The 22339-nt window shown below is 51.8% G+C and overlaps 1 protein-coding gene across 4 annotated transcripts in view; it reads right to left on the bottom strand.

Moving 5' to 3' along the window:
• LOC118229250 (signal-induced proliferation-associated 1-like protein 1) overlaps positions 1 to 22339 on the bottom strand; it is an 84074-nt gene that overhangs the window by 30933 nt on the left and 30802 nt on the right. The gene's annotated exons all lie outside the window — the stretch shown is intronic.

Here is a 22339-nt window from a genome sequence, read left to right as displayed (position 1 = left end):
GCTCCAATAAACATTGCACATGGAATTCCAAACAGGAAATGAAATTCTTGGCACAGCCGAGTAAGGCATCCTTGGAGTAGGCCAGCTCCAAGCTGGAAACCTGTTCTAATTTGCACTGTTTGGCTCCCTCATCTGAGATGCGATTCCACACCGGGAAATTCTAGAGTTTAATAAATAACTTCTTTCAGACCTGAAAGCAAGAGACCCCTCTTTCTGCTTCACCGTACAGCACCGCGTGGGAGAGGCAGACGGTCATAAAACATTAAATTCTTTTCCATCCGAACTTCTAGATAATATAATGTGTCTTTTTTCTAGGAGGCAGACCTCAATGAGATATTCCCCATCTCTCTCTGAATTTCTGAGATTTTTGGCCGCACTTTCACAAGCTATGGCGTGCCCATAGGCTATTTGTGCTGGTTATAAACATTGAGCCTGGTGTTTTTCAGCTGTACCTCAGACAGACAGGAACTCAAGTCTGCATGACTTCACTGACCCAGCGGAGGTCCCAACACCATTCGATGGGGTAAAAAGCCACCCACGTGCTTGATTCCAGATGATGCAGCCGCTATCGCCAGGGAAACGGAAGCAAGCAGCCGAGGCGCAGAAAACCTCCGCCATGTAAGAAAACGTGCGCACAGCGGTGACTTAAAAACTTGGCCCCGAACTTCGCAAAACCCAATTACCCAAACACTCCGAACGCAATTTGATAACACGGCTGAGCTGACGCTCAAAAACGGAAATGCGCCGATTTCAAGAATCGGTTTAGGGTAACGAGCGTGAGAAAACATCATTAACAACCGTGCCCATCACACGTGTTAGGCTCCAGGTTGTAGCGCTGTCACTTCTCTAACCGTGACTGTCTCTAGGAGTCTGTCTCTCCACAGTCCCTGGCCAGACAGCAATGCCCCAGGTCGCTGGCTACCCTCATCAGTATTCTGAGACACCAGTCACCGCACGAAGCCTAACTGCCTGTGCACACATGAACACAGGCTCAGTCAAAGCTGGTGGGCAGATGAAGAGGTCCTTGATGTTTCCTTGGCGCATTCCCTGAGTTTGGCGGGGACGCACGCTCACAGACGTCGCTGCGTTTCGCTCTTCTTGTGACGGGGAAGCTGTGAAACCGGCGACGTTCCGTGCGATCGCTGCCAGCCGAGCCGAGCCAAGCGAGCGAACGCGCCGCCGACCGCCATCCAAACCCCGCGGGTCGAGCGGGCACCCAGGTTAACCTGACATCACAGGCTGTCTCCGATTAAAGGAAAACCCCGTGGAGCCGAATAAAACAGCTACGTCAAATATTAAAGCGCTCGCATCTCTGAAGCCCGCATCAAACGCAATTCAAGCCAGCGGGACCGTGGCGGTAATACCCCCGCGCCGTGATGAGGCGCGCTATCGGGACCCAAATCAAAGGAGGGCCAGGATGGGACCCTTAAAGAGGGGGGAAGCTACTGCAGAATTAGCACTAAGCATCACACCGCCAGGGGTACGTAAGGACACCGGTTTGAGCGGTAGGGTGGACAGAGTCACGGAACGCCGCAGACGACGGGACCCGACGGGAGATCACACGGCCCAATCAGCCGGCAGCTGTGGAGCTCCGAGGCCGAGGCGTGACGGCCTGTGACCTGGACGAAATCGGACGAGGCTCTGAGCACACGGCAGGTGGGCACATGCAGCGGGGGGGTCAGTCCACATCAATCCCAGAATTCCCAGGCAGTCTATATGACATGTGCGTTCAGCATGTGCGTAGTCCCAGAAATGACAAAGGCAGAAAAGCAAAGAAAAGCCTGGGTCCTCATCTGGATCCTGGCGCGCGCACGCAAGCTGCAAATCACCCGCCAGCCACCTCCACGCATCACTTACACAGCGCCATCATATCAGACCGGAGGGCTAAAGCAGAAGCGATTGATCTTCCAGAAGCTTCTGCACAGAATCTCCTTAAGTGCTTCAAATCCCATCTGATCTGCCAATCTAAACAGTGGCACGACTTCAAGCGATCACGAGAAATGAGTTCCATTCAAAAAGACCGGGAATTGGCTTCCGACTGTTTTTCCTGTCATTTCTTTTTTAAATCACAGCGAATATTCCTAAACCTCAGTGCTCGTGGCCTGCTCTGTTTCTGAGCCAGGAAAAGGAAAGGCCTCGCCTCTCTGGAAGATGGAAGAAGCACACAGCTTCACTTTCTTTGAATTCCAGGCCCACAAATACAGAGAGAAGAGCTGCTGTGTTCTCCCGCCAAAAGAAAGGCGATTATTTGTCTTTCGGTGGCCCTGGCAATAGGGCAGCCCCGGGACGAACGGGCAGGCCGGGTCAGGGGCAGAGGTGAAGCGCCGCTTAAAATGGGCGGGCTGGACTGGACTGAAGCTCCGCTCTGTTCCGTATCCCGGCAACCGGCTGGCAGGCCGCTAAAATCCCGGACTGAATCTGCGAACGAGAAAACGAAAGGGAGCTGAAACTGTATCGCCCCCCTTTTCGGCAGCGAGGAGGTCGCGTAGACCGCCCCGCGCGATAGAAAGGGCCGCATTCCGTCGCCGACCTTTCGCACGACAGCATAAGCTGAGGAGCGGGACGCTATTGTGCGGGGAACATTGTGCGGTCTCCCTGGAATGCGGTCCCTAATGGCCGCCTGAAAGCTCTTTGTAGGCAGTAATCCTTACGGACTGCGGCGGCCCCAGCGGCCTATTCCAGTCAGGCTGCCATTGTCCGCCACGGCGCGCGGGCTTTTCACAGGGGGTCAGGAATGCTTACAGCGCACCGCACGGGAAACGTCGGCATGAAGACCCGGCATTGTGCGCGCGGGCCGACCGGCGCTTATCCGCGGCGTCTGAAACCTTCCTGCTCGCCCAGCCCGACGCGCGGGGAAGCTTAAGAGCTCTCGCCCGGAGAACACATCCACAGCATTATCGCTACATGAATGTGGTTCTGCCCCAAAGTCTGCTGGGAGGAGAGGGGCTCCTAAAGGGACTGGAACAGAATCAGGATGGGTTCTGTGTGTGCCCAGACACCGGGAACAGAGCGGGTACCAGCACTGTCATACGGGGGGGAGGGGTCTGTGTGTGTGTGTGTGTGTGTGTGTGTGTGTGCAAGTGCATGCGTATTTGTAAGGGGGGTTGAGAGATGTACTTGCACATGCCTATATGCCTGACTGCATGTGTGTGTGTGTCAGAGGGTGGGGTCATGGAAGGACAAGTATGTGTGTGTGCAATTATGTCTGACTCTGTGTGTGTGTGTGTGTGTGTGTGTGTGTGTGTGTGCATGTGCGTGTGTGTCCTTCACTAGGTCTGAAGGCACCCGGAGAGGAAGCCAGGGAGCAGTGTGCAGAGATGCTCATGTTTCCTCCCGTAAGCCCAAGTGGCTCAGGTTGTGATCTGTGCTTAACTGCATGCCATGAAAGGCATTGTGCCCATCTCCATGGTAACACAGGGTTTACTTCCTGTAACTGGGCAGCTGACCTCCCAGCTGCTTCCTCTGGCCCGAGGAGAGGGTGGAACATTCCACAGCTCAGCTGGGGCCCGGCGGGTGATGTCGTGGGCGTATTCTAAGGGAAGGAAGGGGGTGTGCTTTCTAATCAAACCTGTCACAAAGACAGGGTGACGTACTGCTGGTATGAGCCTCCAAACGCAGCTTCCCAGGAGTCCAGGACGTTCGGAATGAGTCATGGACAGGCACAATTGCCAGGTACCCAAGACTAACATGATCGTGCGAATGGGGTGCGGGGGTGGAGACAGAATTACACAGAGAGGGCTAACTCCAAAAACCGTATGTAACATTTACATTTTGGAATACTCATCGTCACACATATCCAGTGTGACTTTAAACAGACCAGTATTTTACATATTTACGCCTTGTTCAAGCATTTAATAGCGGCACACCAGATGGGAATCAACCCAGTTGAGTTATAAGCCTAGTTCCCCAACCGTTGTGCCACACCGTTTCCACAGTGGCCACAATGGTACAACACAATGCTACAAATCTCAGGTGTACTTAGACAGCATAAGCAACCTCTATGTATGAGCCCTGATGTGTAACTGAAAGGTATGTGAGGGTTCTCCAATGCCAGCGGGAGTAGTGAAGGGCACCGGGGGCCACTGGCGGGAGCAGTATCCACGCTTCCTGGCATGTGGCGGGGGCACGCTCCCGTTCCCAGCCGGCGCAGCGGCAGGGGTCCCGGCGAGGGGGCGGGGGTCGCACCCCGCGGGGACACGAATCGCACGCCCGGGCCATTCAGCCCGGGCCGATTGCCGTCCCCCCGAACAGAGGCTCCGTCGTTCCTCGCTGTCCCGTGCCATGTTCCCAAGGGCCGGACAATGGGCCGGGGCCTCCGCTCTACAAGCTCTAATTACTTGTCCGCTGTTTGCCAGATGAGTGGGGCTGGCGAGCGCCGAGGCACTTGGGGAGCGCTCTCCCTCCCTCTTTCTTTCGCTCTCTCTCTCTTCCCCCTTCTCTCAATCGCGCTCCCTCTTCTCGCCCGGCTCACGGAAGTACAAAGTCCACTCTGTCCCGGCCTGCGAGGGGCTCGGCTCTGGATAGCGAGGACTCCCTTTGAGAACAGAGGCGCCATTGATAGCATCCTGGCTCTAAGCATGTGTAGTCTGCTGAAAGGAGTTAATGAACCGCTGAGGGAGAGAGAGAGAGAGAGAGAGAGAGAGACAGAGACAGACAGCGAGAGAGAGAGCAAGCGAGAGAGAGTAGTTGGAAAACAGCAACATGGAGAGCCAAGCAAAGAAACAGAAGGGCAGACAGCAGGATAGAGAGAAGGGTCAGGAAGATGAAGAGGGAAAACAGAGGGAGAAAGAGAGAGAAAATAAAATAAGTGAAAGAAAGAGAAAGAGCCCCGCATTATGCCTGTGTCCCAGCTCCAGGGTCACTGCTGTGAATCAAATGGACTGCCTTGTCTGACCTCCCTCTGCGGTACTCAATGGTGCCATACAAGTTTAACTAGGCATCCAAACCGTTGGCAAACTAACAAATCTGGAAAATGTTACATTTTCTTTCCGCAGGGAATGCTAATAAACTTCCCTAATAAAGCTCAGTCAACAAACAATTGCAGAGATTCATGAGGGTCAGTTTCAGGATGTGATTAAATATTTCAACAAAAGCCAATACATAATACCCCGCATGTAGGTCAGGATCTTGGTTCTGTAACAATCTACCCACAATTCCCTTGGCACTTGGCACATCACCGCATTATTTGAGGGTAAAAGCGATGTGGGGATGTTAAAACTTTAGGAGAGGGGTGCTTCATTATCCAAATGAAAGGGCGAACGTGCCGCTTCTCTTGGATGTACAGGTCAGCCTCCAGTGCGACTGCTAGCCCTTCTGCGTGCTAACTCACACGTAGATGGCCACCACACTCCATGGTGCTCCTGACCCCATACAAAGCCATGTCACGTACAGATCAGCTAAACGTACAATGAACAGCGTGAGATGATCACTCATGGGTTGTGGGGTGGGTCATCCTAGTAAGCCACTGTTCCGGTACGAGCCCCACAGCCCGGTACCGAATCCAGGCTGTGCCGGTGCCGACAGCACTCGATTAGCCTTAGCGTAGCTGCGTAGCCCAGGGAAGGGCAGTTTCAGCCAGCGGGAGTCATGTCATACCTTGCGCCAGCAACCCCCGCCAGTCAGTCTGGCACTTACAGGTGACCTGTCCAGCTGCATCTGAAGTGCCTTCCTCTGACTCAGGTTTGCATGAGCCCAACTTACCGACCGCGGCGTGAAAATAAGCAGCTGTGACATCACGTGCTTCAGAGGACACCAACATTCGTCTGGCATCTTCAGGATGGACGGCAGAGTTTGCAATGGGCGTAGCAGCGCAAAAACGATTGGGCATTCCCAATAAGAGGGAAAAGCAAAGAGAAAAAGGTTCTCAAGCATCAACCATATTGGTAAAGTGTAAGGCACACTAAGGAATATACAGTCAGTGGTATATTGTATTATTATCTGCCAGGTGACCGACTGGACCGCCATCCTCATTACAACTGGCTTGCTAGGCTGCTAGTTTCTTTCCCTGTTAAATACGAGACTCACTCGCTCATGAATGAAATGATCTGACTTTAGCTATAAAGACGTACAACGGACAGTCCTGATCGGAGACAAAGGACAGAACACCCCTAATCACACGCTCCCTCCCGCTATAAAGTACTGCATCTCAAGGTCAGGTGGAGTGATAAATCCGGGGGACGTACGCTTCAGTCCGCACTGCGGTCCGCGGGGAGCACACGCGAGGACGTGGCCCCGCGGCTGAGGGCTCTCTCGTCGCACCCCCTGGAGCGCTATAACTTTCTTTACTGTCAGGGGCGGTGACAAGAGCTTATGTGATTTATATAGAGCCTTTCAGGAGATGTCCTTGCTTTTTAAAAGTCTCACGACCGCTCGAAACTCCGCTCTGCTTAAACGCTGCGCCGCAGAGTCGGCCGGGGGGAGTGAGGGGAGGCTCTGGAAGAAGGGTCATGGGTAATGAGGGCTGAGAGACCCTCGGTCCCTTTGAGCGATGAGGGCGACGGAGTTTCTCACAGAAACCAGGCCCGCCCGGAGAGATTTAGATCAACTGCCACTGCCTGTCTCACCATGGAGGGAGTGGGGGGAAAAAAGAGCAGGCTTTATTGCTCCTGTTCTCTCTCTCTCTCTCTCTCTCTCTCCCTCTCTCAGATAAAGTGCTTTCGGGCTGGTGCGGCACGTGGAGCGTGACCCAGAGGACTGCTGGGCCTTAACACACTTGTGCACTGCTACGTACAGTCCCCTTATCGACCGCCGCTGAGACCCCTCAGTACGGAGGGGAATGCCCATCTACTCTGCCGTACACACTCTGAAAACCGCAGTAGTGTCCAGCCCCCAACAGGCAGGGGGAGGTATTACCGTACATTTATACAGGAGATGGGACTGATGTTAGACCATCCCGTGAGCCGCCAGGGAGTAAAAGACAGCTCATTAGGCTGCATTTCTACCCCCGAGAAACCCCCGGGCCTGTCCCTTAAGAGGAGGGGGCGGCCACCGGGGCTGCCACGGAGAGACGCGGAGGCCTTGTGTGAACAGATAGCGCCGCCACTGCCGCGCTTCAAAGCGCAGATAAGCAAGCTCAATGAAGAGGATGTAGAGGGAGATGCAGCGAAGTCAGTCTGGGGAACAGGGAAGGCAGCCCGTGAAAAACAAACCAGACAGAGGCTGACTGTTGTGTGTGAGCCTGCTCTGCGGCCGTGCGGACCAGGAGGGGAATGCCTGGCATTCCAGCCCACAGGAGAGGGTCAAAAGGCTCTCTGAGCTGGGACAGGGAGAGCATGAGGGTATGGGAGAGCTGGAGTCTGTGCACTGAGCCCCAGCGGCATTTAGGCAAAAACGTACGATTCAACGGGAAACCGTTCTAACAAAAGGCTCAAGGACGATTACTAAGCTCATTTGGGCTAAGAACAGTTCAAATACATTTTACCAAGAACTCATTGAGAAAGGCTTCATTTTTATCTATCAACGTCTTTAAAGCTCAGGAAAAAAACAAGCTTCTAGAACAAATTTAATTATTTACTGAAGATCATTGGCAAACCACAAGGAATTCCAACCTCCAAAAACAGCAAACATTGTAGAAGGCAGGCTGCATTTTGCACTATTTAGAGTGCACGTTCTCCAGGGGTGCTGCTTCCACTGCACATCAAGCGCACATCAAACAGAAGACTAATCTTCATTCCTGAAGCTGCAGCATTATTCAACGTTACAATTTCTGACACCGGAATTCTCTTTGATCTGATTATTGTTATTATTGAGTGCATGCCGATGTCTTTACTATTACAGTTCAGGCCAAGGATAAACAATAGTTTATGATAGTATGGTATATGCGCACACAGTGAGAAGAGATGTTACCAGAAAGTTCTGTATGTCCAGAACTTTCTGGTAACATGTAAAGAATGTCCTGAAAGCACACCTGTGACAGTACTGCATTTGGGTCATAAAAACATCATCACAGAGACGTTTACTCAGACACAGGTGCAAACAGACTCAGAGATATATTGACTCAGACAGACAAACAAACTCACCTGTCGACAGTGACACACACCAGCTCAGACACCCACTCACTATTCCAGCCAGACGTGATTACATGTGCTCAATGAATACTGGATACATATATTGAGTGAATGCACACTAACACCTGCAATAAGCACTACTGGCAGAGGCTTGAACACAGGTCTGAAGAATATTGTGAAATTACTGTGTCCTCAACTGCTGTACTGGACTGAGTCATTTTCTGTCTCAGTCAGAGGGGAGGACCGTTAAACCGTACCTAGCTGTGAGCCTATGACTCTATTTACCTCACTGCTTGCAAAACCATCCGTTAGAATAGGATTAATTACATAGACTGTACACAGCAGTAGTTTTCATGTTTGGTCAAACGGTGGCTAGGGGGGGTCAGCCAGAACAGTTTTTTTTCCCATCTGAACACTCAACATAACTGAGCCTGACGCAAAACAAGCCCGTTTCTGTTACGTCAGCGCCTGCAATGTTCAGACATGTTAAAGCGGCTCGCTGAGGCGTTTTCACGGAAATACAAGAGTGAGTCAGCAGACACGGCGCTGTCATGGCTGCTGCCCCAGAAATGCATACAGCGCCACAGCGCCGCAGATACCCACGAACGCTGCAACATAAACACAAACACAAACGGCTCCACGCACTTGTATTCAGAGTAAACTCCCATCGATACATCTTTAAAAGAAAATCTTTGCCTTGTTGACACATTATTATTGCTCTTGTTCTTTTCCACCAGTTCTCAGAAAAAAAAATGGCTATAAAATACAGGTGGCATTCAAAAAAATCACAAAATCTGACATATTCATAGAGGCTATGGGAACAGGCCTCAGTTTTACTCCATCAATTTTCCCTCATGGTGGTACAAAAACAAAGGATTTGTGTTCAAAGATTGCCATCTTCCTATTAAACATTCAGTACACTGTAGAGGCCGAAACTTGCAAATTTACATTTCTGAAACTTGCACTGTAAGTTACCCATGCATTTCATTTTGGATTATTTGTAACATGTAATGTCACCACCACAAAGTTTGGTTTAGCACATCAAAATGCATGTTACTATTTTGTTCCTTGGCTACATAAGGAATGTCAGAGTGTCCTGTTCCGCATTCGTTCTCAGAACAGAGATCACCCCATGATCTGGGATCAAATCTGGACTGTTACTTCAAGAGTAAGCAAAGGAGGCATGTGATTGGCTAGATTACCAGTCATGCAGGCATTCCGCCGAGAGATCCCCGCCTCTTCCTGCAACAGCAACTCATCTGGCTGATAAGGCACTATGAACACCTGCACTGTTATGATAACAGCAATTAAAAGCTTTCATAAGAAATACTCTATTCACTTGGAAAGAAAAGTATGCTTTTTTCCCTCTTTCAAGCTGGAGAAAAACCTAAGAGATCTGTTTTGATTTTAGAAGACCTCTCGGCGTTTTTAGTTTATCACTCTCTCTCCCGTGGAGTGTGAAATTGAAAAGACGCTCAGTGCTCCACGCCCTATCCTTTTCCGAGGGCAATTGGGACACTGAGTCTAACCTCTTAATATTGAGGCTAAAATTACAGATTAGGCAAGAGAGACCCCAGGAGATACCGCACCTCCCAGAATGCTGTGGGGGCATCATTAAGCTGAACACAGAACATTACTGTTTGAGATCTCACAATGGCTTAAGCTGTCCATCTAGTGTACCTCCATGTCAATATCTGAAAGACAAGTCGCACACAAAAAAAAACAAACAAACACATAAGCATTGACTAGGATGCAGGGAAACAAAATATTGAGTTTCGAACAAGACGTGACTTGTTCCTCCTGAAGAAGCGGACCGACTCCGATCAGCACTGGAGCGGATCGTACCATGAGATGGTCTTCATGTGGCCCACAGCAAGACACCTCTGGAGTGCAAACCCAGGGCATAAGCTCAGTTCAGTAATGGAAGTAATCGAAGGGCAGAGGCCATTCCCAGCAGCAGCCAGTCAAGCCCTCTCAACCCAGGCTGAAGGGTTGGGGTTAATACAAAAAAGCCCAGGAGAAATCTCATACTCCTGGATTACAGTGAAAAATACAGCAGAGCTCAGTAAGGAGTCTGAATAAAAGCGCCACTGTGACTGCTGGGAAAAGCTGGACAACACGAGAGTTTAAATAAGGGGATGTATCTGAAGTAAACTGATGCACATCTGCAGTTTTACCTCAGACAACAAGGCACCGCCCTCATCCACTGTCTGTAAGCAGCCAGCCCCAAACAGAGCATGAACCTGTTATTTTACAGCAAACTGGAAACTTAACACCTCCAGCCTAAAACACACAGGCCTCTTGGCAAGCGAATGATACCGGGATGCAAGTTTGTACTGAAGGGTGAGGCTCCATCCCTGTAGAAAGTGGGGTGGGGGCAAGCCCAGGCAAATGCAGGGACGCTGCAGGTGAAAAGGTCAGGGCGTCTACTGCACTGCCTGCTTAAAAAGGCTGTAGCAGAAATTTAAGACATCCTCGCAGCAGTTCTGACACAGCCATGCTTTTGTTATTTTGTTCTCAAAAGAAGCGCTAGCCCACCACAGCGCGGAGTGGAATTTCAGATCAGTTTAGATCCCTTCTCGCGATCGTGCTTGCCTTAACAGGTCGGAGGAAATATCATGCCTCAGTAAACAACCGCTCTCTCACAGTAATGAAACACACAAATGAGTACGCGAGAGCCGACTGCTCGCCAGAGCGACCTGCAGCACGGCTAAGGCCGACCGGTCGCCGGAGCGACCTGCAGCACGGCTGAGGCCGACCGGTCGCCGGAGCGACCTGCAGCACGGCTAAGGCCGACCGGTCGCCGGAGCGACCTGCAGCACGGCTAAGGCCGACCGGTCGCCAGAGCGACCTGCAGCACGGCTAAGGCCGACCGGTCGCCGGAGCGACCTGCAGCACGGCTAAGGCCGACCGGTCGCCGGAGCGACCTGCAGCACGGCTAAGGCCGACCGGTCGCCGGAGCGACCTGCAGCACGGCTGAGGCCGACCGGTCGCCGGAGCGACCTGCAGCACGGCTGAGGCCGACCGGTCGCCGGAGCGACCTGCAGCACGGCTGAGGCCGACCGGTCGCCGGAGCGACCTGCAGCACGGCTGAGGCCGACCGGTCGCCGGAGCGACCTGCAGCACGGCTAAGGCCGACCGGTCGCCGGAGCGACCTGCAGCACGGCTAAGGCCGACCGGTCGCCGGAGCGACCTGCAGCACGGCTAAGGCCGACCAGTCGCCGGAGCGACCTGCAGCACGGCTAAGGCCGACCGGTCGCCGGAGCGACCTGCAGCACGGCTAAGGCCGACCGGTCGCCGGAGCGACCTGCAGCACGGCTAAGGCCGACCGGTCGCCGGAGCGACCTGCAGCACGGCTGAGGCCGACCGGTCGCCGGAGCGACCTGCAGCACGGCTAAGGCCGACCGGTCGCCGGAGCGACCTGCAGCACGGCTCAGGCCGACCGGTCGCCGGAGCGACCTGCAGCACGGCTAAGGCCGACCGGTCGCCGGAGCGACCTGCAGCACGGCTGAGGCCGACCGGTCGCCGGAGCGACCTGCAGCACGGCTGAAGCCGACCGGTCGCCGGAGCGACCTGCAGCACGGCTGAGGCCGACCGGTCGCCGGAGCGACCTGCAGCACGGCTAAGGCCGACCGGTCGCCGGAGCGACCTGCAGCACGGCTAAGGCCGACCGGTCGCCGGAGCGACCTGCAGCACGGCTAAGGCCGACCGGTCGCCGGAGCGACCTGCAGCACGGCTAAGGCCGACCGGTCGCCGGAGCGACCTGCAGCACGGCTAAGGCCGACCGGTCGCCGGAGCGACCTGCAGCACGGCTAAGGCCGACCGGTCGCCGGAGCGACCTGCAGCACGGCTGAGGCCGACCGGTCGCCGGAGCGACCTGCAGCACGGCTAAGGCCGACCGGTCGCCGGAGCGACCTGCAGCACGGCTGAGGCCGACCGGTCGCCGGAGCGACCTGCAGCACGGCTAAGGCCGACCGGTCGCCGGAGCGACCTGCAGCACGGCTAAGGCCGACCGGTCGCCGGAGCGACCTGCAGCACGGCTAAGGCCGACCGGTCGCCGGAGCGACCTGCAGCACGGCTAAGGCCGACCGGTCGCCGGAGCGACCTGCAGCACGGCTAAGGCCGACCGGTCGCCGGAGCGACCTGCAGCACGGCTAAGGCCGACCGGTCGCCGGAGCGACCTGCAGCACGGCTAAGGCCGACCGGTCGCCGGAGCGACCTGCAGCACGGCTAAGGCCGACCGGTCGCCGGAGCGACCTGCAGCACGGGGCTAAGGCCGACCGGTCGCCGGAGCGACCTGCAGCACGGCTAAGGCCGACCGGTCGCCGGAGCGACCTGCAGCACGGCTAAGGCCGACCGGTCGCCGGAGCGACCTGCAGCACGGCTAAGGCCGACCGGTCGCCGGAGCGACCTGCAGCACGGCTAAGGCCGACTGGTCGGCACAGCTCGGCACCACGTGTGAGGCACAGTTCAGTGACCACAGCTAACGCTGACACAGCACCTCGCCGAGCTTTACCGGGGGAGTAAAGGTTTTCACTGGGGCCTTTACCCAGCGAGACTCCTCTCTTGCCCCTCCTGCTTTTCTCACCTGTATACACGGTGTATTTCGCTGGAGGAATTTGGCTCCAGGCCTGACAAGAGGGGAGACGCGACTCGCCGAAAATACGGGATCGCCCGGCCTCGGAGATAACCCGCCTCAGCCCCTGGAGGCTTAGCTTGGGGCTGCCCGGCGGTCTGGGGATGAAAAGCTGTATTATTCTTGCGGAACGCCAGGCTTACGCCACTGGAAAGGAAGCGGGGCCTGGCTGCGGTTTCTGTGGTCTCGCTCGCGCTCCCCCGAGGCATCTGCATGACCAACGGGGCCTCGCGGGGAAAAGAGGAAGGAAATCCGATGCCGCGCCGCCGCCGCCACGGATACCGCACCACATGTGCCTTTACCGTGTCACATGTGTACGCCAGATTGGCCAGCTCTCACGGCACAGCAGCCTCAGACTTACGCAGATCTGGGAAGTAAAGGTGAGGACAGACGGATAGTGGAGAAAGACATTTACGACGGCACGCTCGCTCGCATGATAACATAAGCCAGTATTACGATGGAGAAAAAACAGGGAGCACATAATCTGGTTAAGTTCTGCGGGGAAAATAAGTGAGGGAGGTAAGTCAAACTGATGGATTCAGCCATTAAAACATGATCATATCGGAACTAAGCAAAGCCAGTTGCTGGCTCTTAAAGGCATGGTGGTAAATAAGTGGCAGGGGAAGAGGGCTTTGATTCCTTCAGAAGAGAGCGACTGGAGAACGGACTGGGCGAGGGCCGCGGGGTGACGGCAAACGCGGTGCGGTTAACGGTCTTTCCTCGCTGCGATCGTCCATACCGCCAACCCTCGATTCCTCCTCCGGGGGCCTTGCTAACACCAGCCAGAAGGACCGTGTGCTCGGACACTGATGAACCCAGAGCAATCAGAGCCAGTCAGCACGGGTGGAAGGTTCTGTGGGAGGACGACGATTCTGAGAATTGTTGGGTGGTCCGAGGGTGGCAGACCTCGAGCCGATGACGCAAACTCCCGAGGGCTGAGCCGTGTTTCCGTTCGGTCGTACAGGTGGGCTTCACTGCCTGTGACCGGGTGTGTTGGTGCGCTGGTGCACTAGTGTGTGATGGAGGCTTAAGGTGAAGGCTGGAGGGGTACTGGATCAGGCAGCTGTCCCTCAACGACCCCTCGTGCCCCAGACAGCCGCCCTGCTCTCAGCCCCTCGCGCAACCTCACTCCGCGAACAGGACCGACCTAAGCTCCAAGCAGAAATCAGGACCCCACGAAATGGCAAAAAGTTCTTCCCAAATACGAAACTCAAAAAAACTTCCTAGCGGAGATCCAATTTCACACGATCAGACCCAAAAACTTTCAGACAGGAAGCTTTGCCTGTAAAAGCACGTCGGCACCCAGTCATACCGCCCAAAGGAGGACGTGAAGAGTTCAGTGCGGGGCTCCAAACTAAGTGCCGAAACCAAGTGAGGACTGACACCGGCAGCCTCTCCAGCAATCTGGGCGGCTTGGGGCTGCACTCTCCTCCTCTCCGTGACCGAGTGCTTTCCGCTCCCGCAAAGCCGACAAAGTGCCACAGAGAGTGCCCGGGTCCCATCATCGCTCACAGCGTGCAACTCCAGGGTCCTGGCCTAAGTGCAACAGCAACTGGGTCACTTCAGCTGGGTCTAATAAAATCCATACCGCTGCCGATGGAGGTAATGAAGGAAGCATCATTTCAAATTACTGGGTCAGTGCACCGGCTTCGCTTGCTGTGCGACGGCTTATTTATACCCCCTTCCTTCAAAAAACGATGGAGCGTGGTGGATGGGAAATATTCACGTTTTCGCAGGCTGGCGTTCGAAAACGGTCTCATTGAGAAACCGTGCTCGCAGAGCTTCTCGCATCAGAAAGCTTTTTACCTTGTGTAGGGGGGGGGGGGACAATGGAGAAAGAAGCAGGGAAAAAAATTAACTGCAGTGACTTCAGAAGAGCCGTGGAAGTGTTAAGTAGGACACGTCTCCCTCAAGTTCAGCAAGAAAAACCCTGACAGCTAGTTCCAGCACATACCCCTCTCTCCAGTGGCTCCTTCAGTCATAAATAAATAAATAAAAAGAAAGAAAAATTCATCCATCTCTAAGAGATCCCAATATTTTCCATCAGACAGACCCTCGTATCTGTAAGAAAAATATCAACAAAAAAGAAAATGGAAGAAACTGGGGAATTTTATCTTCTTAAGCACAAAACAAAACTCTGAAAAGCCTGTCTTCTGACTTTTTCCATCAGTGCTCTGCCAAAATGAAGACATTTTCCACAGGCACTGGGAAATTCTGAAAACAGAACCGACAACAAAGCCTCTTATTTCCAAACCTTAACAATCAGACAGTAGTCCATTTGTCCAATACTAAATTTCAGAACACCAACTGGCTGACCTCCAAAGGTAATTATAAAAGTGGCAGAAGCACTTAGTACAATAACAGAACAAATATTTTAAACATCCCCTTAAAGGAAAGACTTTCTGCCACCAGAAATGAGTTTTATTTAATAAGCCTATTTTTGGCAAGGATGTGAAACTAGGCCTTTGTCTGTCCAAGAACTAATTTGCAGAAGTGCTGCCTTCTCACCAGCTTCTTTCATTAGAAAGGGTGGGGTGGAGAATTTACTGATGTTTTATTTTCTTGAGACTGCCACCCCAGAGACACTCTTTCTGTGCCACACACCAGATTAATTTTATTTCTCTGTACCATATCAATTTTCCGTGCATGTTGAAATTGTCCTCGGGACATAATCTCTGGAAAGATGTGGCTGCAGTTTAAAGTCATTAGGGTTAAAGTCATAACTCATTAGGGTTTTAAAGGAATAAACAGGAATTAACAGTGACAAGTGTTATTTGCTACAATCTATATATTTGTGAAAGGGAAAAGTTATTAGCATAATTCAGTACACACACTTTCAGGCTCACCACCTCCACACTCCGTTGATTCGGATTTGTCATATGAAAAGAGGCTTCAGGGAATTTATGTTCAGGTCTAAATTTGCACTCATTTGGGCCTGAACTGTAAAGGCTTTTTTGTCTTCATCGCTAACAATAATGGCTATTAGCACCAAGGTTAGGAAAAATATATAGCCTATATATATTATTTTTAGAATTCAACCTTATCATTATCACAGGAACCAATGAGATCTGTTGCACACCGCTGGCCAATGTGACGATGACAAAACTTAAACAAGCTCAACAGGTGTCAATGTTGTGGCTAAACCAACCATCCGATGTGCTTCAGTTGTGCCTGGTGCGAGTTACGGGAATGCAGGGGGTCCTAATTATAAGGCCCCTACAGCCCTTTTGTGAGCTGTCACCCGCATCCACACAAACAACCGGGGAGACAGGTCTCTTCAAGTCGCTAAGATGCTAAAACGGGACTTGTCATCGCGTTGCGCCCGGTCAACAAGCACATCCTCGTTTCCACCCGCGGTCCTGGCAACGGCGATGGGGTAGGGAGCGCGAGGGGAGGGAAGGGGAGACCGAAATAGCCGCGATAGCCCCGCTGTGTAATTAACGCAGTGACGGGGGGGGGCTCAGAAGGCTCCGCGCACCATGCAATTCCAGGCTTTTCCGCGTACGTAAACCTGGTGGCGAGCCAAAGATGAGGCTTTTCCGCACGCTGCTATCAAATCTCTTTAAGATGACAGTAATTCGCAAACCAAACAAAAGGGAGCTCGTTTTAGACAACTTGCGTACAGAGCCGCTTGACAAGTGCACTGAATTCCTGCCAAGGCCGTGAGAGAGAGAGAGAGAGAGAGAGTGTGTGTGTGTTTGTGTGTGTGTGTGTGTGTGTGTGCACGACAAACATACTGTATCAAATACTGAGGAGAGGTCCAGTCCAATCATCATTTTTATTTTTTAAACCCCTGCTTTCTTACGGCCTAAAAGGGGCTTGAAGTGTGAGGCAGTTCTGCCTGTGCGTGATGGGGATTGCACATTTGATGTCCTGAGCCATGTTCCTGTTTTTTTAGCTTGTTTACTGGGCAAAGTGGCGAGTTCTGTAAAGCATTGTGTTATTCTGTTTTAAACAGAGACAGGCTGTTCCTGAGCCACAAGGTCAAGCTGGGCACAATCGCCGACTGGCTCTGCTGGGGCTGCTGTACCGATCTACCCTGGGACTCTGCCAGACCTCCCAACCCAGTCCACAGACCCAAGCACAGCAAGGGCAAGACTGCAGTGTGTGTGTGTGTGTGTGTGAGAGAGAGAGAGTGTGCATACGGATGAGGGAGAAAGTGTGTGTGATGCGCGAATCTCTGCCAGTGTCTAACCCTTTTTTGTGTCAAACTTTAGCGTGCCTGCATGTCAAACCCCTTTCACATCACAAGCTTAGCTTGGAGTTCACAGCACTGCACTGAGACAGAGCTGACCTTTACGGTCTTCAGGTTTTTAAATTGTGTTAAAAGTGTCTCTGTCAGCTCTTTGTTTATTATGCTAACATCATCCTTTTAATACTGCCAGTCTGGAATATAGTCTGGAATATTCCACTATGGAACAAGACACAGATTAACCAATTCCTATAACTACAAAAAAAGAACAAAATCACACTCTTATTTTCATCCAAAAGGGCCTAGACACAATAGATTTATGGTTATTAAGATTTTTTTAAATGATGACTTTTCGTTAGTCTCATATGTGCTGGAGAATGCTAACCTGATGTGACGACTATGGTTCTGAGCACACATTAATTTGCTTACTAAAACAGTTATAATTAAAACTATCAGAGCATAAAATACAGATTGCTTAGGGATTGCTTAAAATTTGTTATGAAGCTAAAATCAGAGATTGCTAAATAGCAGCTAAATTGGGATAATGGTGCTGCATTTCATAACCACACCAATGGGACGTGGGCTACTATAGGTAGTTTGTGATCATTTTATGGCTCGGCAATCAGAAAAGCAACTGGCGATCTGCCGTAAAGCACTAATCTGCACATCAGACCCCCCCTTGATACAGACACATGTAGGCTAATTCTGACAGAAACATTGCCAATTCCGAGGCACTTTGAATTACATCTCCAAAAAGACCAATAGTGTGCTACAAACTCTGAGACTTTTTTAAGCTGACAGCTGCAGCTCACATTTATGAACAAAACCTTTAATTTACATTATCAAAGTATTTGCTGGATTAAGAAAATATACTTTAAAGGAAGTGCAAAAAGGAAGGTGTGTGGAAGAATGAGAGTTTGTTGGAAGAAGAATGAGAGTTGGAAGAAAAAAGGCAGTGTGTTGGAAAAATGACCTGAATTCAGGCAGTGCAGACTTGGTTACAGTTTAACTGCACCTGTTTTTTTCTGTGAAACACAGGACGAGGGAGGGGAGGGTGCCGGAGAGGGGGTGGGGGGTGGGAGGAGAGCAGCGATGAGTCAGGCAGAACCCAAATTTCTGAGTGAAAAAAAGACAAGCAAACAAAGCCCCCAGTCCTCCAAGTAAAACAACAAGCCCTGCCCGGTGAGTCTTGGCCCGTTCACCTCTCATCTTCCCTGTCCCAGAATGCACTGCGCCAGGGACGACAGGGCCGAGAGCCAGGACAAACACACCCCTCCCTTTTCCCTCTCACCGTTTCGGTTTCCTTCGAGCTGCAGAAGTGAGGGGGGCCGGAACGAACGGAAAAGCAGAGCCGCAGGGGGGCGGGGCGGGGCGGGGCTGTGCGAGCATGCAGAGCCGCAGCGGGGCGGGGCTGTGTGAGCGAGCAGCGCGGTCAGCTTCCCCTCCCTCCCGGCGAGCAGGCCGACGGACAGCCTGCTCCAACAGGGTTTCGGCTCCGTCCAGGAAACGGCCCCGGCTGCCCACGGGGCTCACGCCGCGGCTCCAGAACCCGGACCAATAGCGACTGACGGGCGTGTCCTCCTCTTGAAAATGTGAAATTTGAAAGCAGGAAATGATGCGGTACCGGGAAATGGCCAGCTTCTTAATCATCATAAGCAGATACAGTGGCGGAGGGCTTCCTTGTGGAACAATTGGTTAGACCAGTTTTTTTGCTGGGTTGCGGGGATACTAAAATAATAATGAGCAGTAACAGCCACAGACCGTCCTGTTGACCCATCCTCATCTGCACCAAACTGCCATGGCATAACCGCACAGTGGGTAGCAGAACCAGCAAACCGCAGGGAAGGTAACAACCAGCCCTGAGTGCAGTATTAAGAACTGGCTTTGTTAGAAGTGGCACAGGGGAGCTGTACACAAAACAACAGGCCGATATGAAATAAGCATCAACTCATGCGGGGCGACATAGCTCAGGAGGTAAGACCGATTGTCTGGTAGTCGGAGGGTTGCCGGTTCAAACCCCGCCCTGGGCATGTCGAAGTGTCCTTGAGCAAGACACCTAACCCCTAACCCCTAACTGCTCTGGCGATTGAGAGGCATCAATTGTAAAGCGCTTTGGATAAAAGCGCTATATAAATGCAGTCCATTTACCATTTACCATTCATGCACAAGGTAGATATTAGGTTGAGCATGCAGACAGAAGCAGATGGAAGGTTCTTGGCTCACTTTCAGACACCCTACCCTCCCACAGCCTCAAAATAAGAGATGGAAAGGTCAAATGGAGACACGTAAATATGAAAAGCTTCCCCCACCTTCTCAGCAAAATTTTTTTTTTTTTTTTTTTTACAGCAGAGTGTTTTCTTTTTTTGTGGGGGGGGGGGGGTACATTACATCACAGCATTTGATTTCATCCTGGAGTTCAATTAGCCAGTCACAGGTGGGTCGGTTTATTAATCTGGACCCGAATCACAATCCATTCCTCAGAGTGCGTGCGCCTCGGAACAAGCAGGCGGCCCGCTAAGAGGCAAACATCCGCAGGCCGACTCAAACCGGCTCAGCCTCCCATTAAGTCCCTCATTAACTCTGTCTCCGTCCCCCCACCCCTGAGACACTGAGATTACATGCTTCGCAGGCACAGCTGCCGGCAGCCTCGGAAAGCTACTCATCAACCCGTCCCCGCTCCTCTTCACAGACCAACCTGCTCCCAAACAACCCAGACATGAACTGTGCCCTTTCAGAACACATGAAAGCAATTATAACCAGCCTGGCCCTGCCGAGACACAGACAGAGGCAAGGTGCATCGGGGGGGCAGAGAGCCAGAGGGGCTGCAGGATTGAATCTCAAGTGTATCGCACCTTGTGAAAATGAGTATTGTTCTTACATAGTTTCAGGTATTATTCCACTACATGACTTCACAACACATGCAAACTATGAGCTGTGAATTATGCCTTGGTTGAGAGCATCTGCTATGCTATAAATTGCATTATGACTGATGGTGAATTCCATGCATGGAGTGCTTTAAGGGTTAAGACTGGACTGAGTGCGGCAGAAGAATTCCAAGCATGTTTCCACTTGGTCTGGTCTGTGGGGATCCCGTAATGAACCTTGGCCGAGCACGTCCACCCCATCAGGGCTCAACGGGTCCAGCCGCGACAGGGGGTACAAAGACGCGCTCCATCGAATCCCCCCCAACCCAATCCACCCCGCCCCACCCCACCTCGCCCCACCCAACAGAGGACCCCGGACCAGCAGCAGTCGCACCAGGGCAGGGAGGACCGCGAGGTTATGCCGTGCAATCTTAAAATATTTAATCCGCTCGTAAAAATAGCCTGCAGCAGCGTATTAGAACGCGTTATGGGTGGGCTGCATATTCTTTAAGACTTTAAAAGGCGGCTGGATTACTGGAAACCTTGTTGCCCAGAGCGCAGAGTGACTGCTGCATAAGCTGCTGTAAGTCTCTCAGATACTGCGCCACAGTCAGAGACCAGCGGCCTGCATTGCGAGGGGTCAGTGGGAAAACTGCGCTGTACTGAAGCGCTATGCACTGTACTGGACATAAAAGAATCCATGGCCTGACCTTCCTCCTTAGCCCCCTGATTCTGCCATACTCCTGCATAGCTGGAATATGAGAATACTGTCAGTGTCTGACAGCTGTTTAAACATTCAGGCTACAGCAGGCCAGCCAACTGTCTGGACGCTGGCTTAGCCCTGGCTCTTCCTTCCAGCCTAGCATGGGCCAGCATGAAGGCCACACACTCCCCCCACAGGAAGCGCATCACACCACTTCCTCTTGGGATGTCCAGAAAAGGAAGCTCCAGGTAGCCTGCATGTTTAGGAAAGGCAGTTCATATTATCATTGGAGGGAGAAAAGTGAAAACATTCCTATAATCCATTCTGGCTCGGCAGTTACTAAATATACACCAAAAGCAATAGTGCGGTGGAGGTCAGGACTGTAGACTGGCCACTGCAGTTCAGCTGGCTCAAGCCCGTATTAAGCTAGGCAATTTCTGGTGACTTATGAGATCGGATCCAGTATCATCCCCAGATTTCCAGTGTGAATAGAAGGGTCCTATTGAATCTGCACTGTGGAACACATACGAAAACAGAATAAGACATTTCAGATCATTACTACAAAAATCAGATTAAATACATTACACACTGAAAGTATGTAATTTAGTTATCTGAGCCATGTAGGGTATAGGCTAAGTGTGCTTAATCCACTACAATAACTGTCCCATTAGCCAACACTGGTTAGTTGTCTAGCTACCTTGCTATGTAAATTGAATTAGCAAGCCACTTGCACAGTCACTCAAAATTGAAGTGCCGTCCCCTCTTCCCAACAGCACGTACGGTCCCTCGAACATCATTTCCATTTTAGCCTCAGTCTGTTCGCTCATTGTGCGAAGAGCCATCACTCTAACCATTGTCCTAAATATTCTTACCACATTTACTGAAGGAACAGCCAATGCTGTGAAGGCATCATGTAAACTTCTCATGGAAGGTCAAAATGAAAACATTTTACACTGCTTCAGTGTGGTGACTAAAGTACACAGAGTCCAGGGGCAAATGTGCTCTGCTTAGAAAACTATGCACTAGACTGACACATTCTCAAAACAACCACAGACACTTCTGTATTACTGTATTACCATAATAGTTTAATTGGTGGAATACGTGCTGGTACAGATATTTCTGTAATAGGCCTATATCCCTGACGACACTGGACATGGTAATCCAAGCAGAACATCTACGCAACGATGTGCTATTGGTCAGCATTCAGTAGCAGACAACAGCATCTGTCAGCACTTGCGTCCTGTTCCAAATGACGCGCGTGAGGCGTAATGGTGTTTGGAGGGAAACGCAATTGGCACGTCTAAACACTCAAACTGATGAATTCCAGGAGCGCTAGACAGGGCATAAATACGCCACTGCAGCAGACGCCCGTAGCGGGGAGGCTGACGGAGTGAGAAATGGACTCGATTTGGTCGCCGTGACGAACCGTAATGTGGCAGCAAGGCCATATGACTGCGCACTCCCCCCCCCCCCCCCCCCCCCCACAGATTCTCACAGCAAAAATGTCAATAGCAGAACAGTACGACTAATGAGGCTTGAAGCGGCCAGCCCTGAGGATCGGCGCACATCTGGAGACACGCGGCGGGGTAAACGCTCGTGCTAAACCAGTTCACTTCCAGAGCAAATCCGGTATTTCTCATTTCCACTGGGAGGCCCAGTGGTCCGAGGATGCCCGTCACTTTGGGCTGCAGACCCATTTTTCCCCAAACTGCCACTTTCACATCTCACTGGGCTGCTTCCAAAAGCTTGCAGTGAATTTTTCATGGCTTCATTTTCAATATTCTACATGAATAAATCAATAAAAAAAACACAAAATACATTATGCAGTGATGGCATCGACAGGATTTTGGGGACAGTACTGGCATTTGTGAAAAATAAATAGCACTAATATCATGCCTATGGGGCGTACACTCACAGGCCACAATATACGTGTTGTTT

The sequence above is a fragment of the Anguilla anguilla genome, chromosome 1 (genome assembly GCF_013347855.1).
Source record: "Anguilla anguilla isolate fAngAng1 chromosome 1, fAngAng1.pri, whole genome shotgun sequence".
Classification (NCBI taxonomy): domain Eukaryota; kingdom Metazoa; phylum Chordata; class Actinopteri; order Anguilliformes; family Anguillidae; genus Anguilla; species Anguilla anguilla.
Note: the sequence above shows the minus strand (reverse complement) of the source record. Positions and strands in the feature narration are given on the sequence as shown.